At 41.7% G+C, this 22,899-nt stretch overlaps 1 protein-coding gene across 4 annotated transcripts in view; it reads left to right on the forward strand.

Moving 5' to 3' along the window:
- Positions 1 to 217: 217 nt before the first annotated feature.
- Positions 218 to 22,899, forward strand: part of CAMKK1 (calcium/calmodulin dependent protein kinase kinase 1) — a 291,620-nt gene continuing 268,938 nt past the window's right edge. For 3 of the 4 annotated variants that reach the window (XM_040336721.1, XM_040336720.1, XM_040336723.1), the window contains exon 1: positions 218 to 327. The gene's annotated coding sequence lies outside the window, so the exon portion shown is untranslated. The remainder of the gene's footprint in view (positions 328 to 22,899) is intronic. The other variant, XM_040336724.1, reaches the window with a different exon arrangement.

Raw genomic sequence — 22,899 nt, forward strand, 5'->3', positions numbered from 1 at the left:
GAGCTTTTTGGAAATGTTATCAGCTGTATGTAGTGCAGCAAGTGTCTGCACTGCTAAAGGCAAGCTGGGGATGTCTTCCTCCATCAAGCACGTCTCAGCTGCTGCTGCTGCAAAGAGCAAAGCCAATAGAATGCGTCTGTGCCTCCAGCCACTAGGAGAGAGCGTAGAATACTCCCATACTCAGGCTGACAGGCAGCTTTTGCTAGAAGGCTGCTGATTGGCTGAGAGACAGGAGTTGTGGAGCTAGTGCAAACACAGGCACATTGACATGTATAGCCGGGGAGCGGGGAGGTTGCAGATGCCGGTGTGTGCACAGCAGCCGCACAGGTGAGACTTGTATTACTATTGGGGGCTGGGGGTCTTCTCTCCAGGGGCTGAGTGCACGGGTTCCAGCATGGGCTGTATGGATGTACGGGGAGAACACATGGGGGGGATGGAGTAGACTAATTCATGTGTATACACTGCAGCACACAGCTAGAGGAAACGTGTCTGCACCTCTGGATCAGAATCCTGGGGATCAGCTGAGGATTAAAGGACTCAATGATCCCCCTCATGCTTCTAATAAATGTCACCTGTCACTCATATGGAGGTGACAACAGGCTTTTTATAGTGACATCGATCTGTATATTGAGAATAAAGGGCTGATTGATTGCACAACACGTCTGCCCATATTTCTATACAGATCGATCCGGTCCGATCCGTCCTGTGTTTTTCTCTGATTTTATTTGCATGCATCTCTCTAGGCGATCTGCTAGAAATAATTACATTTTCTTCATCTGGATGGAAGAGCTGCTTATCCTAATCATAATGTAATCCAATATTTGATGTGACCCAGGGATCAGATGTTTGTTGTGCTGGGTCGGTTCCTGCAGTCATTTGTAGGCAGATTGGGGTGAAGTTCAGCTGACATTTGCCCAATATTACAGGTCTCCTCCAATAATCAATGATGATTAATGCAGGTCTCCTCCAATAATCATTGATTTAATGCGGGTCTCCTCCAATAATCATTGATGATTTAATGCAGGTCTCCTCCAATAATCATTGATTTAATGCGGGTCTCCTCCTATAATCAATGATGATTAATGCAAGTCTCCTCCTATAATCATTGATGATTTAATGCAAGTCTCATCCAATAATCATTGATGATTAATACAGATCTCCTCCAATAATCAATGATGATTAATACAGGTCTCCTCCAATAATCATTGATGATTTAATGCAAGTCTCCTATAATCTATGATGATTAGTGCAGGTCTCCCCCAATAATCAATGATGATTAATACAGGTCTCCTCCAATAATCAATGATGATTTAATGCAAGTCTCCTCCAATAATCGATGATGAATAATGCAAGTCTCCTCCAATAATCATTGATGATTTAATCCAGGTCTCCTCCAATAATCATTGATGATTAGTGCAGGTCTCCTCCAATAATCATTGATGATTAGTGCAGGTCTCCTCCAATAATCAAAGATGATTAATGCAAGTCTCCTCCAATAATCAGTGATGATTGCAGCACAGCCCAGGGATATCCCTGCTGCACCCTCACGAGGAGGGATGAGGCTCTTCATATCAGATGATCCTCCTACATAAACTTGTCTGGCCGGTTATAGTACAGCCAACGTCATTGTCCTTGTTTCCTCCTCATTCTGGATGCAGAGATTGTTTGGGGGGATTTCTCTGATCACACTTGTGTGAGGGAGAAAGAGAGTGGATCACCCAGGGAATGTGTGCATAGATGAGATCTATCGATCGGCTCTGTCAATGTGCTGATAATCTTCTAAGACTGGAGAGCGGCACCACTGGCATGAAAGCTTTCAGTTGTTGGCTGTAAATCATGCATTGATAACTGCAATCTGTCTTTATTGTAGATTAGTTTATCCAAATAATGGAGAGCTTTGTCAGAAAATGTATAAACATGTGTTTTTGTTTCAGCTAAGCCTGCAGTTTTATGAATTTAGCAATCCCTTTTATTGTATTTATCACAGTTTTAATACGCTGCAGAGTAATTTATCCATATATTGGGGACGTTGCTCTAAAAATGTAGAATACAGAATGATCATGACCTAAACATGTTCTTGTTTCAGCTAAGCCTGCAGGTTTATGGACTGAGCAATCCCTTTTATTCTATTTATCAGCATATCCCAATTTATCTCCGGTTTATTACTCCACAGATTCATTTATCCATATATTGGGCACATCGCTATAAAACTATAGAATACAGAATGATCATGACCTAAACGTGTTGTTGTTTCAGCTAAATCTGCATGTTTATGGACCGAGCAATCCCTTTTATTCTATTTATCAGCAAATCCCACTTTATTGCAAGTTTATTACTCTGCAGATCAGGTTATGGGAACCTTGGTCTGAAAATGTAGAATACAGAATGATCATGACATAAAAGTGTTCTTATTTCAGCTAAGCCTTCATGCCGCGTACACACGACCGTTTTTCGGGTTGTAAAAAATGACGTTTTTAAGGGTCTAGAAAAAACAAATTTTTTTTTTAACCCGATCATTAAAACGGCCTTGCCTACACACGATCGTGAAAAAAAAAATGCTCTAGCAAAGCGCAGTGTTGTACGACGGCACTATAAAGGGGAAGTTCCATGCGGATGGCGCCACCCTTGGGGCTGATTCCGTGTTAGTAAAAGACGATTTGCCCTTTTCAGTCTGTTACAGCGTGATGAATGTGCTTACTCCATTACGAACGGTAGTTTTACCAAAATGAGCGCTCCTGTCTCATAACTTGCTTCTGAGCATGTGCGTTTTTTTCACGTCGTTATAGCCCACACACAACCATTTTTTACGACGTGAAAAATTAGAGCATGTTCGAAATTTTTAATGCCCATTTTTTACATTGTGAAAAATGCTCTGGAGCCCACACACGATCGTTTTTAATGACATTAAAAAAAAAAAACGTAATTTTTTACAACTCGAAAAACGGTCGTGTGTGCGCTGCATCAGGTTTATGAACTGAGTTCCTGTTTTATTCTATCAGCATAGACAACTTTTATTGCAGATGTAATACTCAACATAATAGGTTATAATGATCATATAATGGGAACCGTGGTCTAAAAATGTAGTATACAGAATGGTCATGACATAAACATGCCTCATTTCAGCTAATACTGCAAGTTTATGAACTGAGCAATCTGTTTTATTCTGTTTATCGGCATAGACAACTGTATTGAAGATGTATGTATTACAGATACTTCACATAATAGCTTATTTTAATTTGGATGTTGGTCTAAAAATGTAGACTACAGAAGGATCATGACCTAAACATGCCTTCCGTTTCAGCTAAGCCTCCAAGTTTATGAATTGAGCAATCTGTTTTATAGTTAATAATATAGCCCACGTTTCTCTGCAGATAGAATAGGGACATTTCTCTAAAAATATATAACACAGATAGATCATGACATAAAATTGTTCATGTTATTGCTAAGCCTACATGTTTATTACCGGTAACTGTGCAATTGGTTGTATTCTATTTATCAGCATACACCACTTTATTGCAGATTTAATACTCCACATAATGGGGATGTTGGTCTAGAATACAGAATGGCCATGACATAAACATGCCTTACCATTTCAGCTAAGCAATCTGTTTTGTTCTGTTTTATGAGCATAGACCACGTTATTGCAAGTTTAATACTCCACACAATAAGGTATCCATATAATGGGGATGTTGGTCTAAACATTTAGAATACCGAAAGGTCATGACATAAACATGCCTTACATTTCAGCTAAGCCTACATGTTTATGAACTGAGCAATCTGTTTTTATATCTATTAATATAGCCCACTTTACTCTGCAACTAGAATACTCTAAAAATGTATAAGGCAGAATGATTATGACCTAAACATGTGTTCTTGTCCTAAGCTAAGCCTGCAGGTTTATGAACTGAGCAATCCGTTTTACTATATCTAGCAGCATACACCACTTTATTGCAGGTTAAATACTCCCCAGATTAGGTTATCCATATATTGGGGACATTGCTCTAAATATGTATAATGCAGAATGATCATGATCTAAACGTGTGTTCTTGTCCGAAGCTAAGCCTGCAGGTTTATTAACCGAGCAATCAGTTTTATTATATTTTACCAGCATACACTTTATTGCAGGTTTAATACTCCACAGATTAGATTATCCATACATTGGGGACATTGCTCTAAAATGAAGAATACAGAATGAATCATGACCTAAACATGTGTTCTTGTTTCAGCTAAGCCTGCAGGTTTATAAACTGAGCAATCAATTTTATTAAATGTATCCACATTCACCACTTTATTGCAGGTTTAATACTCCACATATTAGTTATCCACATACAGTGTAGGGGGGCATTGCTCTAAAAATGTCGAGTACTGAATAATTATGACCTAAACATGTGTTCTCATTCTAGCTAAGCCTACAGGTTTATGAACCAAGCAATCCATTTTATTCTGTTTACTAACATACCCCCACTTTATTGCAGGTTTATTACTCTGCAGATTAGGTTATCAATATAATGGGAACGTTGGTCTGAAAATGTAGAATGCTCATGACATCAAGTGTTCTTATGTCAGCTAAGCCTGCGGTTTATGAGCTGAGCAATCTGTTTTATACTATATATCAGCATGCACCACTTTATTGCAGATTTCATACTCCGCAGGTTAGGTTATTCATATACTGGGGACGTTGGTCTGAAAATGTATCATTTATAATTGCAGAATGATCATGACATGTTTACAGAGGATTAATATGATATAGGAGGACAGAGAAAAGGGCAGCAGTTTCTATATGCACACTAATTTAGCAGTTTATAAAAGTGTTGCACAACAATTTGTTGCACGATAGCAGTGAGCTGTGCATCCATACACATGCACCTCTCCTTCCCGCAGGCGCTGTCCTCCCCTCCTCACAACAATATTTACATCTCTGTGGTCTGGTGTACGTTTTTAGAACAGTATTGGCACCCATTATCGGATATTAAATAAACTGTCACATATCACATTTGGTTTGGCACATGATGTGATTGGCACAATCTGTACAACAACACACAGGACTTCTGTATTTTTCACACAATATTTACATCAAATGATGTATTTCCCTTTTGTTATTCCACTTTAAACTAAGCCTGCAGGTTTATGAACTGAAGTAACTCCCTAGGCCCATGTCTTATCCTGGAGGTAATGAGTGAAGGGCCCCAGGAAATGCACAGATCAAAGGTGGTTGCCAGGCATACAATTAGCTATAATGATAGTAACAACAAGGCTGATCAGGCAATGATGGTCTTGTGTCCATGGGTACTGTACCTTCACTTAGGTTGCAGACAAATAAAATTTGTAAAATGTAAATCGTAGAATAATTTTGAAAGCGGAAACAAACGCGTTGGTTTAATGGTTTCCCAAAACAATTGCATTGAACCATGCTGTGAAGGATAATTGTTACAGTTGCCTGTGCTGCCAACTAAGCTGTTAAGCCATTAAATGGCTGGTGCCATATCTAATCACTTGTGCAGTGCCATGGCATGTAAGGGGACACTCTGCTGGACATTTGTGGATTTATGGAGCACACTCTGCTGGGCATTCGTGGATGTATGGGGGGAACTCTGCTGGGCATTCGTGGATGTATGGGGGGAACTCTGCTGGGCATTCATGGATGTATGGGTGGAACTCTGCTGGGCATTCGTGGATGTATGGGGGGGGGGGAACTCTGCTGGGCATTCGTGGATGTATGGGGGGGGGGAACTCTGCTGGGCATTCGTGGATGTATGGGGGGGGGAAACTCTGCTGGGCATTCGTGGATGTATAGGGGGGGGGGAACTCTGCTGGGCATTCGTGGATGTATGGGGGGGGGGGGAACTCTGCTGGGCATTCGTGGATGTATAGGGGGGGAACTCTGCTGGGCATTCGTGGATGTATGGGGGGGGAACTCTGCTGGGCATTCGTGGATGTATAGGGGGGGGGGGAACTCTGCTGGGCATTCGTGGATGTATGGGGGGGGGAACTCTGCTGGGCATTCGTGGATGTATAGGGGGGGAACTCTGCTGGGCATTCGTGGATGTATGGGGGGGGGAACTCTGCTGGGCATTCATGGATGTATGGGGGGGGGGACTCTGCTGGGCATTCGTGGATGTATGGGGGGGGGGGAACTCTGCTGGGCATTTGTGGATGTATGGGGGAACTCTGCTGGGCTCCTTTTGGATGTAAAGGGGGACTATGCTGGGTTCTCCTGGAAGTAAGTGGAATCTGTTGGACTCTCCTGGATGTAAGGGAGGGCTCGAATATATTCTCTCCTGGATGTAAGGGGGATTCTGCTGGGCTCTCTTGGATGTAAATTTTACAAAATCTATAATGAAGCTGTTGTGATTAAGTTTGGAGACCCTGTTATATATATATATATATATATATATATATATATATATATATATATATATATATATATATATATATATATATATATATATCATAGAGTGTAGTTGATTTGAAAAATTGGTATGCAGTTAATATAGTTGTATTGCCAGTTTTGAAGGATTTTTGATGTTTACTGCCATAGCCAAGATTCAGGCTCTCATGTGGTAATAGTGTTATGGTACACCCATGTTATTCACCCACAGATTTGATGAATAGACACTTACAATCTATCGGGAGTTTTCCCCATACACAGAAAAAATGTCCATAGATCAGTTTCAATATGATTTGCCCTGCTTGTTTGCACCTTCAGCCTGTGACGAGCTTAATTTTGAGATGTAGCAGTATGTCATTATATATGCTGGTGACCACCTTGTGGCAGCACGGAGTGCAAATTTCTACTGCAAATCCCTTCAGATGGGAAAACCCTGCTTTATATCTACAATCAGTGCTTTGGTTTACTCTGTGTATGCTTGTATAAAATATATGTGTGTGTGTGTGTGTGTGTGTGTGTATATGTATGTGTATATGTATGTGTGTGTGTGTATATGTATGTATATATATATATATATATATATATATATATATATATATATATATATATATATATATATATATATATATATATACACATACATACATACATACTGTATTTCCAGAAGATTTAGATAAACATAAAGTGAACGGGCTAATTATGTCAGGAGATTTTCTTCACTAACGATTGTTTCTCACCTCATGAATTAATCAGTAGATTATCCATGTAAATGACCTTAGCTGTAATCATATAGCCTAATCCTATTGACCCATTGATTAGGTAATCGTTAGAAGTCTATGTGCATGAGTGGCTGGATTTCACAAATGACATATTTCGCACCGTTTTGATATTTTTTATTACTGTTGTGTTTGTTTTGAAACTTGGTTATAGCAGAGGTATGTACAATTGTGGCCAAAAGTTTTGAGAATGACACAAAAATATTTGTTTTCACAAAGTTTGCTGCTAAACTGCTTTTAGATCTTTGTTTGTTTCAGTTGTTTCTGTGATGTAGTGAAATATAATTACACGCACTTCATACGTTTCAAAGGCTTTTATCGACAATTACATGACATTTATGCAAAGAGTCAGTATTTGCAGTGTTGGACCTTCTTTTCCAGGACCTCTGCAATTCGACTGGGCATGCTCTCAATCAACTTGTGGGCCAATTCCTGACTGATAGCAACCCATTCTTTCATAATCACTTCTTGGAGTTTGTCAGAATTAGTGGGCTTTTGTTTGTCCACCCGCCTCTTAAAGATTTACCACAAGTTCTCAATGGGATTAAGATCTGGGGAGTTTCCAGGCCATGGACCCAAAATCTCAACGTTTTGGTCCCCGAGCCACTTATTTATCACTTTTGACTTATGGCACAGTGCTCCATCGTGCTGGAAAATGCATTGTTCTTCACCAAACTGTTGTTGGAAGAAGTTGCTGTTGGAGGGTGTTTTGGTACCATTCTTTATTCATGGCTGTGTTTTTGGGCAAAATTGTGAGTGAGCCCACTCCCTTGGATGAGAAGCAACCCCACACATGAATGGTCTCAGGATGCTTTACTGTTGGCATGACACAGGACTGATGGTAGCGCTCACCTTTTCTTCTCCGGACAAGCCTTTCTCCTGATGCCCCAAACAATCGGAAAGAGGCTTCATCGGAGAATATGACTTTGCTCCAGTCCTCAGCAGTCCATTCACCATATTTTCTGCAGAAGATCAATCTGTCCCTGATGTTTTTTTTGGAGAGAAGTGGCTTCTTTGCTGCCCTTCTTGACACCAGGCCATCTTCCAAAAGTCTTTGCCTCACTGTGCGTGCAGATGTGCTCACACCTGCCTGCTGCCATTCCTGAGCAAGCTTTGCACTGGTGGCACTCCGATCCCGCAGCTGAATCCTCTTTAGGAGACGGTCCTGGCGCTTGCTGGACTTTCTTGGGCACCCTGAAGCCTTCTTCACAAATGCAGTGGAATTTTTTTTTATGGGATTAAGTTAATTTTCATGGCAAAGAGGAACTTTGCAATTAATTGCAATTCGTCTGATCACTCTTCATAACATTCTGGAGTATATGCAATTTCCCATCTCAAAAACTGAGGCAGCAGACTTTGTGAAAATTAGTATTTGTGTCATTCTCAAAACTTTTGGCCATGGCTGTACAAAGAAAAATGGTCTGTGGAATGTACACTCACTGGCCAATTTATTAGGCACACCTCGCTAGTACCGGGTTGGACCCCTTTTTGCCTTCAGAACCTCCTTAATTCTTTGTGGCATAGATTCAACAAGGTGTTGGAAACATTCCTCAGAGGTTTTGGTCCATATTGACATGATAGCATCACGCAGTTGCTGCAGATTTGTTGGCTGAGCTTTGTGACATGGTGCATTATCCTGCTGGAAGGAGCTATCAGAAGATGGGTACACTGTAATCCTAAAGGGATGGACATGGTCAGCAACAATATTCAGTTTGGCCATGGCATTTTAAATGATGCTTAGTTGGTACTAAGGGTCCCAAAGCGGGCCAAGAAAATATCCCCCACACCATTACAGTGCCACCACCAGCCTGAACCATTGAAGGCAGGGTGAATCCATGCATTCATATTGTCTACACCAAATTCTGACCCTACCATCTGAAATTGAGACTCATCAGACCAAGAAATGTTTTTCCAATCTACTATAATTCCTGTGCGAATTGTTGCCTCGGTTTCCTGTTCTTGGCTGACAGGAGTGGCACCCGGTGTGGTCTGCTGCTACTGCTATAGCCCATCTGCTTCAAGGTTCGATATGTGGTGCGTTCAGAAATGGTTATCTGCATACCTTAGTTGTTTGGTTATTCAAGTTACTGTTGCCGTTCTATCATCTTGAAACCAGTCTGCCCATTCTCCTCTGACATCAACAAGACATTTTGCATCCACACAACTGCCGCTCACTGCATATTTTCTCTTTTTCAGACCATTCTCTGTAAACCCGAGAGATGGTTGTGCATAGGGCAGCTATCACAAATTTTGGGGCCCCTTACACAGCTTTAGGCAGGCCCCCCTAGAGCAGAGAACCGGGGGGGGGGGGGTCTGATGGGGAAAAAAAGAGTGTAATCTCTTCTCACCTGACGCTAGATAATCGGGGGGTGGGGCGACCCTGGGGACCATCGGGCCCCTTACAGGTCTAATGCAAAAAAATGTTTTAATAAAAGAAAAAAGGAGGTGGGCCAGGGGACCATCGAGCCCCTTACAGGTGTAATGCAAAAAAACGGGAAGGGGCCAGCCGGGCCCCTTGCAGGTGTAATGCCTGTACCCCCCCCCCCCCCCACCGATGGCGGCCCTGGTTGTGCATGAAACAATGCCATGTTCAACTCAGGTTCACATTGATGGGATTTGACATGTCAAGTCGACAGCTATTTCCAGCATTAGCACTGTCCGAATCGGTGCGACGCTGACTTTGTGGCAACGCACCGATTGCCAAAAGTAGTTTTTGTACTACTTGTGGTGACTTCGGGGGCGATTTCAATAGACATCTGTGCAGGAACCAACACAGATGTCTCTGAAATATCCCCCCAAAGTCGGACTGACATGTGGGTATGAAATCCTGCAGGTTCAGCTGAACTCGCACAATTTCAATCCCGCAGCAGTGTGAACCTAGGCTTAAAGTCACCCAAATACCCTTTCTTCCTCTTTTCTGATGCTCCGGCTTGAATGTCAGCAATTCATCTTCACCACATTTAGATGCATTGAGTTGTTGCCATGTGATTGGCTGATTACCAACTTGTGTTGCCAAGCAATTGAACAGGTAGTGGCCAGGGAGTTTATATGTCTTCTTTTAACCAGAATGCATGAAAGAAATAACTTGTGTTCTCTGTGGCACACTTTTTAATTTTTCTTTTTTTGTGTGTGTGTTATTGTCCAGTGCATGTTGTTCCAAATGGCAGAGTTGTTGCATGTAGTATGTTTTATTCAGTGAAACTTGTTGCAATGTGCTAAAATGTATCAACTTGTGTCCAGCTTCCCCATATTAAATAGTGTGTCCGTTCCTATCTCTATACTATAGTGTGCAATACGACACATACATTTTTCCCTGTGTTTTTAGTACGTTGGAATGTCTGTAGAAAACAAAAATGCAGTGCATCAAAACGCATATAACATGCATCTTATTGCTTTGGCAGCATGTATTAACAAGCCTTGGTCTATAAACTCCAAATTCTAAGTTTAAAATGAAGTCAAAACCTGCATCAACATGCATTTCAGTGCACAAAGGAATCCTGATGACCTCCCTAACGCTAAAAAAAACAGCACCTCTACACACAGGCAAAGGAATTTTTTTTTATTTCTTTTAAAAGCAAGTGTATTTATTGCCAGCAATTCTAAAAAGGAGGTTGGAGACTTGTCTACTGTATAGCTTTCGATCTCATAGAACAGCCAGCGTTTTAAAGTGGTTATAAAAGTCTAGTGTTTACATTTCTTACTATCAAGCATCAAACGCCCCACTGCCTCTCTCCCACTTCCTCCCCGGTCTCTAAACACTTACTTGGCAGGTGGCATGTCCGAGCTACTCTGTGTGTCCATGGACGCACACAGACCAGCTCAGAAGCACGTCCTCATGGTTGCCCCCTCAGCGCACAGCTTATTGAAGGGGCACTCTTAGGAAGGAGGAGGAGACATCACTATCAGGGTTGGACTCCAAAAGAGGAAATAAGGGGCCACTCTGTGCAATGTAATTATACAAAGCAGGCAAGTATAACATGTTTTTTATACTAAAGGGGGAAAAAAATTACTGTACAGTCACTTTAATGTTAACGTTTAACATTCTGTCTGCAAATCCATACCAGACCCTTATCCGAGCATGTAGCCCAGCAGGCCAGGGAAGTGGGTGCACAAAATATATGTTCTTTGCCGTAGCTTCAATGTCAATCATGATGAACACCAGCCTCTGACCCGCAAAGAAAAAAGCCAACCCAACACCTGGCTCCCGCCAAATGCCTCCATTGCATCCTACAGTTAAATTAACTAAGGGGTTGGAGGGAGGCGCTCACTTTTTTCTGCCCCGCTACATGCCCAGATAAGGGTCTGGTATGGATTTTGGGGGGAGGGGATGCGTGCTATTGTTTTTCTTTACATTTTTGTGTGGGGGTTAACCCTAAAACCCATACCAGGCCGAAGGGCCTAATATGGCTTGGAGGGGGGACCCCATGCTGTGTGTGTGTGTGTGTGTGTGTGTGTGTGTGTGTGTGTGTGTGTGTGTGTTTTTTTTTTTTGACGGAAATTCTTTCATTTACATTAAGGACTTGGCAGCCGCTTACTCCCGAACATGATATTTACTAGTTGTTCAGGATACCGGCTAGCATCAGTATTAAAATACTGCTAGCTTTCACTGCTATAATACCTCATCACTTAAAAAAATAGCTCATACAGTATTTTAGTAGCATGGATGAAGAAAACTCCCCTGCCGGCTATTGTATCCAAGCAGCCAGCACCATCTGCTGTCAGAATATTGGCCAATAATTTTGTACCTGACTCTGCATGCATATGTAAAAATATATTAAAAAAAGGTCTTCAGCAGATCTTCTTTAAAATAACCTACACTCTCTGCATATCTTGTTTGGCAGGCTGGTATGTTAAGTGATTTACTGAATACATGGAGCCTTTCACAACAAGGATGAACCCTTGGAGGAAATTACTTCTAATAATTACTATATCTGTAGGTACCTTAGCATGAACAATGAGTTGAAATCGAAAAATAAAGAATAAGGCATTACACATTGTCAATGCTGTTTAACAATAATTTTCAGTAATAATAATAAAATAAAAAATAGCAATCCATAATGAGTAGAAAAGAAAGGCAAACTGTGAACATTGTAGTGTTTCCTTATGTTGCCATTGTTGGACCTTGAAGTTCCTCCTTACACGGATAGTTGGCGAAAATTCTCTTTTATATTGGTAGTCGGTGGAGAAGGCCTCCTCCTTAGATTGGTCAGTGGAAGAAGGACCCTGTTATAAAGGCAACTCATTGTACTCGCTGGTAAGAATGCTTCTAACATTGGGGGGAAGAATTCTTCATAGATTTCTAGTCAGTGGGAAGACTGTTCCTTTTTAGGTTTGGGGTCAGTGGTAAGACTGCTCCTTTTTAGGTTTGGGGGTCAGTGGGAAGACTGCTCTTTTTTAGGTTTGGGGGTCAGTGGGAAGACTGCTCCTTTTTTAGGTTTGGGGGTCAGTGGGAAGACTGCTCCTTTTTTAGGTTTGGGGGTCAGTGGGAAGACTGCTCCTTTTTTAGGTTTGGGGTCAGTGGGAAGACTGCTCCTTTTTTAGGTTTGGGGTCAGTGGGAAGACTGCTCCTTTTTTAGGTTTGGGGTCAGTGGGAAGACTGCTCCTTTTTTAGGTTTGGGGTCAGTGGGAAGACTGCTCCTTGGCAAAAATTGCTCATTACCAGCTTCTGGAGGAACCCTGGTTGAGAGAGGTTTCATTAGAGTGTGAAAGACATATAGTATTGACTTTACCAAAATATACTGTAGAATATTTTGACACACATGGACCCAGTGATGTCAGAGCAGATTTATATATTGCTTAAAGCGGTGGTTCATCCTCCTTAACAACAGTCTAGCATTACATTCGGCATAGTAGCGCGAGCTACAGTATGCCTGTCTGTATTTTTTTAATCCCGTACTCACTGTGCTATTGTACATTGAAGATTCCGACTCCCGCGGGGAATGGGCGTGCCTATGGAGAGGGAGGATGATTTACGGCCGGCTCTGGCACGTCACGCTCCCCGAAGACAGCCGGAGTAGGTCTCGGCTCTTCACGGCGCCTGCGCACAGGCTATGCGCAGGCGCCGTGAAGAGCCAAGCCTATTTTGGCTATTTCCGGAGAAGCGTGACGTGCCAGGGCCGGCCGTCAATCACCTTCTTTCTCCATAGGAACGCCCATTCCCTGGAATCTTCAATGTACAATAGCACAGTGAGTACGGGGATAAAAAAATACAGACAGGCATACTGTAGCTCGCGCTACTATGCCGAATTTAATGCTAGAGGAAAAAAAAAAATATTTTTTTTTATATAGGGTGAACCCCCGCTTTAATGTTTTATTCTTTATAGGTTTTAAAAATCCTATTATGAATACAGTACTGGTGAGTGAGACTATAGAGTAGAGCTAGTGAGATATAGATGATAATAAGGACACAACAAAGATGCTGTGTTGAATTTTTGTTCTCTACAAATGACGGTGGTTAAGTTGGTTGATTTGCGCCAAATGAGTGTATGCCCTTGTACATGAGTTTAATATAAAAAGACAAGGTACATGTTCTCATGACAAGCTTTGAGTTTTTCTATTATTATTTATTAAAGACAAAAATTAAGCAAAGATTTGTGCACAAAACCTTTTAACATACCGTACATGAAGGCTGCCGCAATAACTGAGTGATGTTGTATTTCTTTACTAATTTGGCTCCCTGGGTAAATCTTCATCTGTTCTCACAAGAGGCTTTTTTTTTTTTTTTTATGCCAGCTCAGTGTAATAAGTTTGCAATTATTGGCTGCATGTCCACATTTAGCAATAGATATTGGTTAAAGTCGTAATAAACCCTCAGCGTATTTTAGTTTTAATGCATTAAGCACAATTAAATAAACATTCCCCAGACCCCCATCACATCCAAGAGCGTCCATAATGGCATGTTCAAAATGGCATGTACTTGAACCAATGGCATAGTCTTGGCAGCTTTATGATAGTAGTGTATATTAGTGACACACCCAAGCCTCTATTTAATTACACCAGCACATGCTGTTTACAACTTTTGATGCTGCTGGCTCCTGCTTTCTCAGTGCTGCTTCCCTTTTATTGTCTGGTCTTTCCTGTAAAGATTTAAGTGGCCAGTGCAGTCTCCAGACAGACTGTTAGCTTGGAGAAGGAAGGGGGAGGAACCGGGGACAGTCCTTTCATCTTAGGTTATGGGGGCTATGTATTACTAGTGATGCACATTGCAGGTTATTAACTTAAGGCAAATCCACTTTGCACTACAAGTGCAAAGTGCACTTGAAATTGCACTGAAAGTGCACTTAGAAGTGCAGTCTCTGTAGATCTGAGGGGGACATGCAAGGAAAATAAAAAACAGCATTTTAGCTTGCACATGCTTGAATAATAAAATCAGCAGAGCTTCCCCTAATTTCAGATCTACTCCTCAGATTTACAGTGACTGCACTTCCAAGTGCAATTTCAAGCGCACTTTGCACTTGTGGTGCAAAGTGAATTTGCCTTCCGTAAATAACCCCCATAGTGTAGGGAGACACAACTTTAGTCCCTGCATAGAAGGGTGGCTCCATAGGATGCTGCAAGATAAAGAAAAACATGGAGGGCCTAAGCCTAAAATGTAAAGTAGGCAAGAATTAAAGATAAAATAACTACACTAAGTGCTTAAATCAGTTTAAACTCTTAAAGCGGTTGTAAACCTTCATGTTTTTTCACCTTAATGCATCATATGCATTAAGGTGAAAAAACATCCAACAGCCCCCACCCCAGTTTACTTGCCTGAGCCCTCGAAATCCTTGCGCTTGATCTCGGCCCAGTCTTCTTGGCTGTTCATTGGATAGATTGATTGCAGCGCAGCCATTGTCAATCAACTCCAGTGACGCGAGGGCTGGGGGGCAGGGGCCAGTCCTGTAGTCGGCGGCTATGGACGCCGGATACAGGACTCGGGAGCGCGCTCGCAAGGTAAACCCCTTGGGAGAGCTCTTTACAGGGGTGTTGCCAGAAGTGGGAAGGAGCCGAGACAGCTGCCGAGGGACCCCAAAAGACATGGATGGGGGCCATTCTGTGCAAACGAGCTTCACAGTGGAGGTAAGTATAACAAAAAAGATTTGAAGCTTTACAACCCCTTTTAAACGTATTATTTTTTTTAGGAATGCAGGGTGTTTGCAGGCTATACAATGACAATTTTAAGACTCAAAAATAGGACTGTATTTTAAAATAACAATGAAAAGCTAACTAAAAATAAAATGAAACATTTTAAATTGTTACTTACTGAAGAGCTAACGGGTTAATCAAAGTCCTTGATAATGGGTGACCATTTTATAGTGCTTACAGGATGGGTTCTCTGGTTGCCACCAGATACTGCAGACTGCTTTACTTTATTAAATACATTGAACGTCTCCAGCTTTAATGGCATTAGTGCAATCAACAAGCTCTGACTGCACTGTTGCTGTCATGATTGGCTTTTTATGGAAAGGTACCAGGCACTCGGCTGTCATACGGTTTGATAATTTCAATCATGCATGCTGACAAGTGCTTCTATTAGAGCTCTAATTGACTTGGTGCAGGATCAGCATGTGTGAATATGGATAGCCTTTACTGTCTTGCTGGAGAGATTGTTAGGGGCTAGTTACTCAAGCCAGGAAATGCGTTAACTGATTGGCTTTAGTTCTTTATACAATAACTGCCTCGTTCTCCTTCTCCTTTCTAATGGAGGGCTCAGGTGCATACCTCCCATATCAACAGTCCCTGGAGCCCCGCCAGCAGCTTGTGCCAAGGACTGAGTGTTGTCTGGCTCATCACGAATATATCTAACCTACACAATGAGACACTATTCAGAGATTACACCCTAATAGCTTGTCACGTCGTTTTATAATTTGTAACATTTTGCCTTTGTTCTGTTTGGGCACTGAGCTTTGACATTAAAATTGGATAACGCTGACGTATTTGTAGCAATGCTTCGTCTTCGAAAAAGTCATTTTAGTTCTATTTGACCTTCTGCAGTCTGAGATGTCTCATTAGAAATGAAGCTGAGCTTGGGAATTTCATTTGACAAGCAGCTGTAAAGAATTGAGGAAATGCCCTGGTAAAAGGAAAGTGAATGCAGGCATGCTATGTGCAGGAAAAACATGTAATTCCGGATCTGTTAGGGTTGGTGTGCTTGCACATGCCAATTGAGATCTGACCTCGAGCGACAAGGTTTCTGCATCATGAACCTTGTTTCATGATCTTAAAGTGACACTAATTTCTGGTTTAAAAATATTCTATTCAAGTATATATTAGAAGCTGCGCATCTGCCGTACCTACGTCCCTTATGGTTTTTGTGTTCCGACCTCCGGTTCTCTGGAACGGAGAACTGGAGGTATCCGGCTGGTTGTATCTGGCTGGTTGTTCATGTTGTACATGTTGGTGCTGACTTATACAGTAGCATCTTTAAATGTAAGTGCGCATTTGCTATTTATTTGCTGGGATACTCGTCGTAATAAATTTACTACGCTGTGATGCTTCTTATGCTTCTCCTGAGCTTCTTTGGTATACTAATGTAAGGAGATACTACTTGCGATTAGAACCATCCTCTTCAGACAAACACGGCTACCCAAGGAGTCTGATTGTTATAAGGCTTACTCGGTCTAGATATCTGGTGTGTTTGCATTTCTCATACACAATTGATGGTGGAGCACAGATAAAATGGTTATTTGTCACTGCACGTAGTTTCTTCTACCATGCGGATTGGACTTTTCGCCCAGGTTCATACTGGGCTGCGGGAATGAAGCCGTGCGAGTTCAGCTGAGCTCGCACGACTTCACTCCCACATGTCAGTCCCGATTTTGGTCGTGATTAAAGAGACATCTGTGCAGTTTCTGCACAGATGTCAATGTAAATCGTGGGCCAAAATGGCAAAAAGTAACGCTGCAGATGCGGTGTTGTACCGATTTAGGATGGTGCCATTGCTACCGATTTGACATGACAAAAGGCACCAGTGTGAACCAGTGCTTCCTGAGGATTTTTTTCACAATTTATTGAGATGCTTTATTGTGGAACACTATTTTGGCCTGAATGATTCTATATAGCTGGATATTGATTTATGATCTTTGAGTTAGTGCCAGACTTTTATCTCTTAAGTATATATTCCTAACTCAAAAAGAACTTTTCAATTGATCTCCATCTCCAAATCTCCATATTCCTCCTGCTGTGATCTGACTTTCCTTAGAATGTGTTCATTCTACAAGGTCCCCCCATATTTATGAACTTAACCTCTTATGCTTGCTTCTAATATGGACTAGAGCCTGTGAACTATGGAATTTGTAGTGTGCATAGCGCAGTGCCCATGGCCTCAACTTATGTGTTCCAAACAAAGTAAAGTAAAGTGAAGTGGAAAACAAGATGTTTACACGCTTAGGGGACGTTAAAAGGAGATCGAAAAACACAGTAGGAAACAATTTCATGAAAAATAGATTACAGGGCCATTAAAGTGATATTAAAGACTCATTGTTTGTTTTTGTTTTTTTTTTCTTCTTTTTGCCAGTTCCGGACCGCCCACCGCACATATACGGGGTGGGTCGGCTCACCACCATATATAGTCCCCACTGTAATATCCACAGTCCTCTCTCCCCCCCCCCCACTGTAATATCCACAGTCCTCTCTCCCCCCCCCCCCCCACTGTAATATCCACAGTCCCCTCTCTCTCCCCCCCCCACTGTAATATCCACAGTCCTCTCTCTCCCCCCCCCCACTGTAATATCCACAGACACCTTGCCCCCACTGTAATATCCACAGACACCTTGCCCCCACTGTAATATCCACAGACACCTTGCCCCCATTGTATAGGAAGATTAGTGCTTGCGGCCGAACACGAGCAGTTGAGGCCGGATGATGTCAGCGCGCCGCTCTAGGCTCCCCTAGGCCGCCGCCGGGTGGACCAAGATGGCCGCCGCTTCCGGGAGTTAGGTGGTGTGCCGATCTGCATATGGTCACCCGTTCGGATCACAGATCATTTACGATCCGTTGCACCACTAGTACCGATCAAAAGAATTTTGATCGATCAAAAAAAATTACGATTAATCGAGGAATTAATCTTTAATTTCCACAGCCCTAGTAAAAAATAATAAAAAGTCCCTAAATGTATCTCTTGGTTTGTAGATGTTATAACTGTTGCACAAACCAATCAATATACGCTAATTGGGATAATTTTTTTTTTTTTTTACAGTTTTTTTTTTTATCACTTTGTTTCCTTTTACAAGGAATGCAAACATCCATTGTAATAGAAATAAACATGACGTGTCCTCTTTTTGGAGAGATTTGGGGTTAAAAAGACCACAAAAGCTCATCTTTTATCTTTTTTTTTTTTAAAGAAGAAGAAATTTTTTTTTTCTAACAGCCGGACCGAAAGGTGATATCATGACATCGCTCTGGTTCTCCAAGGCCATAGTCAATAAAACAGGTAACTCTTTAAATGCCTATGGGAGCAGCTGGCCGCCCCGTCGGATCGTTTCTCAGTCAAACCAGCAGAAACGCCCCCCCTTCGCATTGGAAACCATTCCAGCGGCTCATGAAAAAGCCAGCCGCCTGCAGAAAAAAACAGTACCATGGTTATGGCTGATATCTTCAACTGTAATCTCATCTTCAGTCATAATCTCGGTAAAGCACTTGCAAACCGTATATATATACTGCGGTCAAAGTGGTTGTAAACCCTCACATATACCCCCAGTGAAGTGAACAGCCTCAGATGATGTACAGGGATGAAACAAATCCTTCTAAATAGTTTTTACTTGTTTATCTGCAGTCTCTTTCTTCTCTACATCCCTTCAAGAGGGCAGAATCGTGTTCCAAACCCTTTTTCATCGGTCAGGAGACCAGAGGATGGGGCAGGGAGGCTGCAGTAATGGTGTATGAGAGCTTATTGGAAGAAAGGCACACACCCGGCCTCCACACAGCAGAAGAACTGTGTTCTGAATAGACAATCTTTGTGCCAAGCTCCCTCTCCAACACAAAACAAATTGCACTCCTGTGATCCATAGAAGAAGTAAAGCCAAATGAGCTTTGGCTGGACTTCTCCTTTTAAGGGCTCTTTCACACGGAGCAGATTCGTATTGATCCGCCCCGTTTGTGTCCGTCTGCTCAGCGGGGATCATCCGTAAATCCCCGCTGAGCTGTCGGCGGACAGGGCGGTCCCCGCACACTGTGCAGAGACTGCCCTGTCTTTCCTCCGCTCTCCCCTATGGGGAATCGGATGAATACGGACCGCGTGTCCGTATTCATCCGATCCGTTCCGCCAGACGGAAGAAAAATAGGGTTTTCTTCCGTCTGAAAAAGCAGATCTTTGCGGAGGCGGATGTTTGCGGCCGTTAGCGGATGCTCAATCCGCTAACGTCTGCAATCCCATAGGGAAGCATTACAAGTAATTTGTCCGCCCGTGTGAAAGGGCCCTTGGGTAAAATAAACCTTCTACATTTACATTCACTGGTTGGTACATGCTTTCACAAGTTTCAAAGAATTATATTTTTTTCTTCTGTGTTACAGATGTACTTGAAACTAAAACTATAGGCAAAAGTTTTTTGTTTTTTTTTGGATAGAGTAGGAGCCGGTTCACACTGGGGCGACTCGTCAGCCGCCTGACATTTCACGTCCCATTCTATTCAATAGAACCATTCTAATAGGAGCGACGCAAAAAGGTTCTTGTACGACTTTGGGGGTGACTTGCATTGACTTCGATACAGAAGTCGTCTTCAGGACGCCTTGCCAGGTTGCCCCTAAAGTCGTGCCGCCCCAGTGTGAATTGACTCTAAAGAAGAGTTATACAGGGAGTGCAGAATTATTAGGCAAATGAGTATTTTGACCACATCATCCTCTTTATGCATGTTGTCTTACTCCAAGCTGTATAGGCTTGAAAGCCTACTACCAATTAAGCATATTAGGTGATGTGCATCTCTGTAATGAGAAGGGGTGTGGTCTAATGACATCAACACCCTATATCAGGTGTGCATAATTATTAGGCAACTTCCTTTCCTTTGGCAAAATGGGTCAAAAGAAGGACTTGACAGGCTCAGAAAAGTCAAAAATAGTGAGATATCTAGCAGAGGGATGCAGCACTCTTAAAATTGCAAAGCTTCTGAAGCGTGATCATCGAACAATCAAGCGTTTCATTCAAAATAGTCAACAGGGTCGCAAGAAGTGTGTGGAAAAACCAAGGCGCAAAATAACTGCCCATGAACTGAGAAAAGTCAAGCGTGCAGCTGCCAAGATGCCACTTGCCACCAGTTTGGCCATATTTCAGAGCTGCAACATCACTGGAGTGCCCAAAAGCACAAGGTGTGCAATACTCAGAGACATGGCCAAGGTAAGAAAGGCTGAAAGACAACCACCACTGAACAAGACACACAAGCTGAAACGTCAAGACTGGGCCAAGAAATATCTTAAGACTGATTTTTCTAAGGTTTTATGGACTGATGAAATGAGAGTGAGTCTTGATCGGCCAGATGGATGGGCCCGTGGCTGGATTGGTAAAGGGCAGAGAGCTCCAGTCCGACTCAGACGCCAGCAAGGTGGAGGTGGAGTACTGGTTTGGGCTGGTATCATCAAAGATGAGCTTGTGGGGCCTTTTCGGGTTGAGGATGGAGTCAAGCTCAACTCCCAGTCCTACTGCCAGTTTCTGGAAGACACCTTCTTCAAGCAGTGGTACAGGAAGGAGTCTGCATCCTTCAAGAAAAACATGATTTTCATGCAGGACAATGCTCCATCACACGCGTCCAAGTACTCCACAGCGTGGCTGGCAAGAAAGGGTATAAAAGAAGAAAAACTAATGACATGGCCTCCTTGTTCACCTGATCTGAACCCCATTGAGAACCTGTGGTCCATCATCAAATGTGAGATTTACAAGGAGGGAAAACAGTTCACCTCTCTGAACAGTGTCTGGGAGGCTGTGGTTGCTGCTGCACGCAATGTTGATGGTGAACAGATCAAAACACTGACAGAATCCATGGATGGCAGGCTTTTGAGTGTCCTTGCAAAGAAAGGTGGCTATATTGGTCACTGATTTGTTTTTGTTTTGTTTTTGAATGTCAGAAATGTATATTTGTGAATGTTGAGATGTTATATTGGTTTCACTGGTAAGAATAAATAATTGAAATGGGTATATATTTGTTTTTTGTTAAGTTGCCTAATAATTATGCACAGTAATAGTCACCTGCACACACAGATATCCCCCTAAAATAGCTAAAACTAAAAACAAACTAAAAACTACTTCCAAAAATATTCAGCTTTGATATTAATGAGTTTTTTGGGTTCATTGAGAACATGGTTGTTGTTCAATAATAAAATTAATCCTCAAAAATACAACTTGCCTAATAATTCTGCACTCCCTGTAATGCTTATTTTATTTTTTTGCCATATCGCATTGGGGAGATTTTCCTTCATTTCCTGTCCCTTAGTCAAAGAAGGAATTTGGAGGAAATCCTTGCAAACAAAGCTAATCTCTTGGGGGACCACCAGAACAAATGCCTCCATTTGGAAGATTTCCCCTCTATTACTTTTCTGAGGGCAACCCAAAATTTGGGACTTTCTTTTACTTTCAATGATAAACAAGACCATAATCCTGACGGGGGCACAGATGGCAAAAAAAAAAAAATCTGACAGATTGTCCTTATTTCTCTCCGCTCTTTACAAAAGTATAAACATATTTTGCCTTTTAGTTATACTTTAGTGCTGTATAGGTTTGCGAATCTTTTCTGCACTAGAGTACAGATCTCTTCTCTTCTAATTTGTGGTGTGTGTTTGTGTTTTTTTATTTTATTTATTTTTACTTGGACCCATGGGAGTTTTTGAAGTGTGCAAGTGGTGACCAGGCTAATGGTCATAAATTTGCTCCAAGCCAAAGATTGCCCGGCAATGCAATTTTGCAAAAATACTGCTTTGTCATAAAAAAAATTGTCTTTTACGTTCAATGATAGAGAGAGAACGGCTGAAGTGTACTAATGCATTTTGCAGCAGTGAGAAGAGGAAAAAAAATCCTTTTAATTAGAATTTCTGCTATAGCAAGAGCATATAGCCTTCCCCATTGTTTCCGAACCTTCGTATATAGGTACGCCTAATTTGGTAGATGTAATTGTCTAATTACATGTCACTCAAAATTAAATAATTGAATTTGGATTTGTTTTGGATTGTTTCATATGATGATGCCTTGTTCCATGAATGTTCAAAGCAATGCGGTTGAATTACTAAAGGCAAACGGGCTGTTCACTATGCAAGGGAAGTTGCGCTTTGCAAGAAAAATTTCCCCAGTGCTTAGTGAATGCAGTAAAAATTCACTCTGCAAAAAATACTCAATCACATGCAGGGAAAAACAAAACAAAAAAGACACAGTATATTTGCTTGCACATAAATGGATGATGAAAGTCATCACTAATCTCTGGGGAAATTTCTCTTGCAAATTGCAACTTCCATTACAAAGTGAACAGTACCTTTTTTAGTACATTAACCCTAATGTTTTCAATAAATATATACAGTACTAAAACTGTCATCTGTACACACAACAGAATCTGACACTAAATATAAGATAATAAACTATATATTGAGCTATGTATATTGTGAAGGTGAGCAAATGTGTAGATAAGAAACTTGAACTGAAAATAATTTTGCTGTGTCAACTATGTTCTAATAAAATAATGCTTCAAAAATGATTCTTGCATCTCTAATATGAGCAGCAATAACGAATGCGAATCGTCTAATAGGGATTGGATTTTTTCAGCTTTAAGGCTCCATTCACACCTA

The sequence above is a fragment of the Rana temporaria genome, chromosome 2 (genome assembly GCF_905171775.1).
Source record: "Rana temporaria chromosome 2, aRanTem1.1, whole genome shotgun sequence".
NCBI classification, from domain to species: Eukaryota; Metazoa; Chordata; class Amphibia; order Anura; family Ranidae; genus Rana; species Rana temporaria.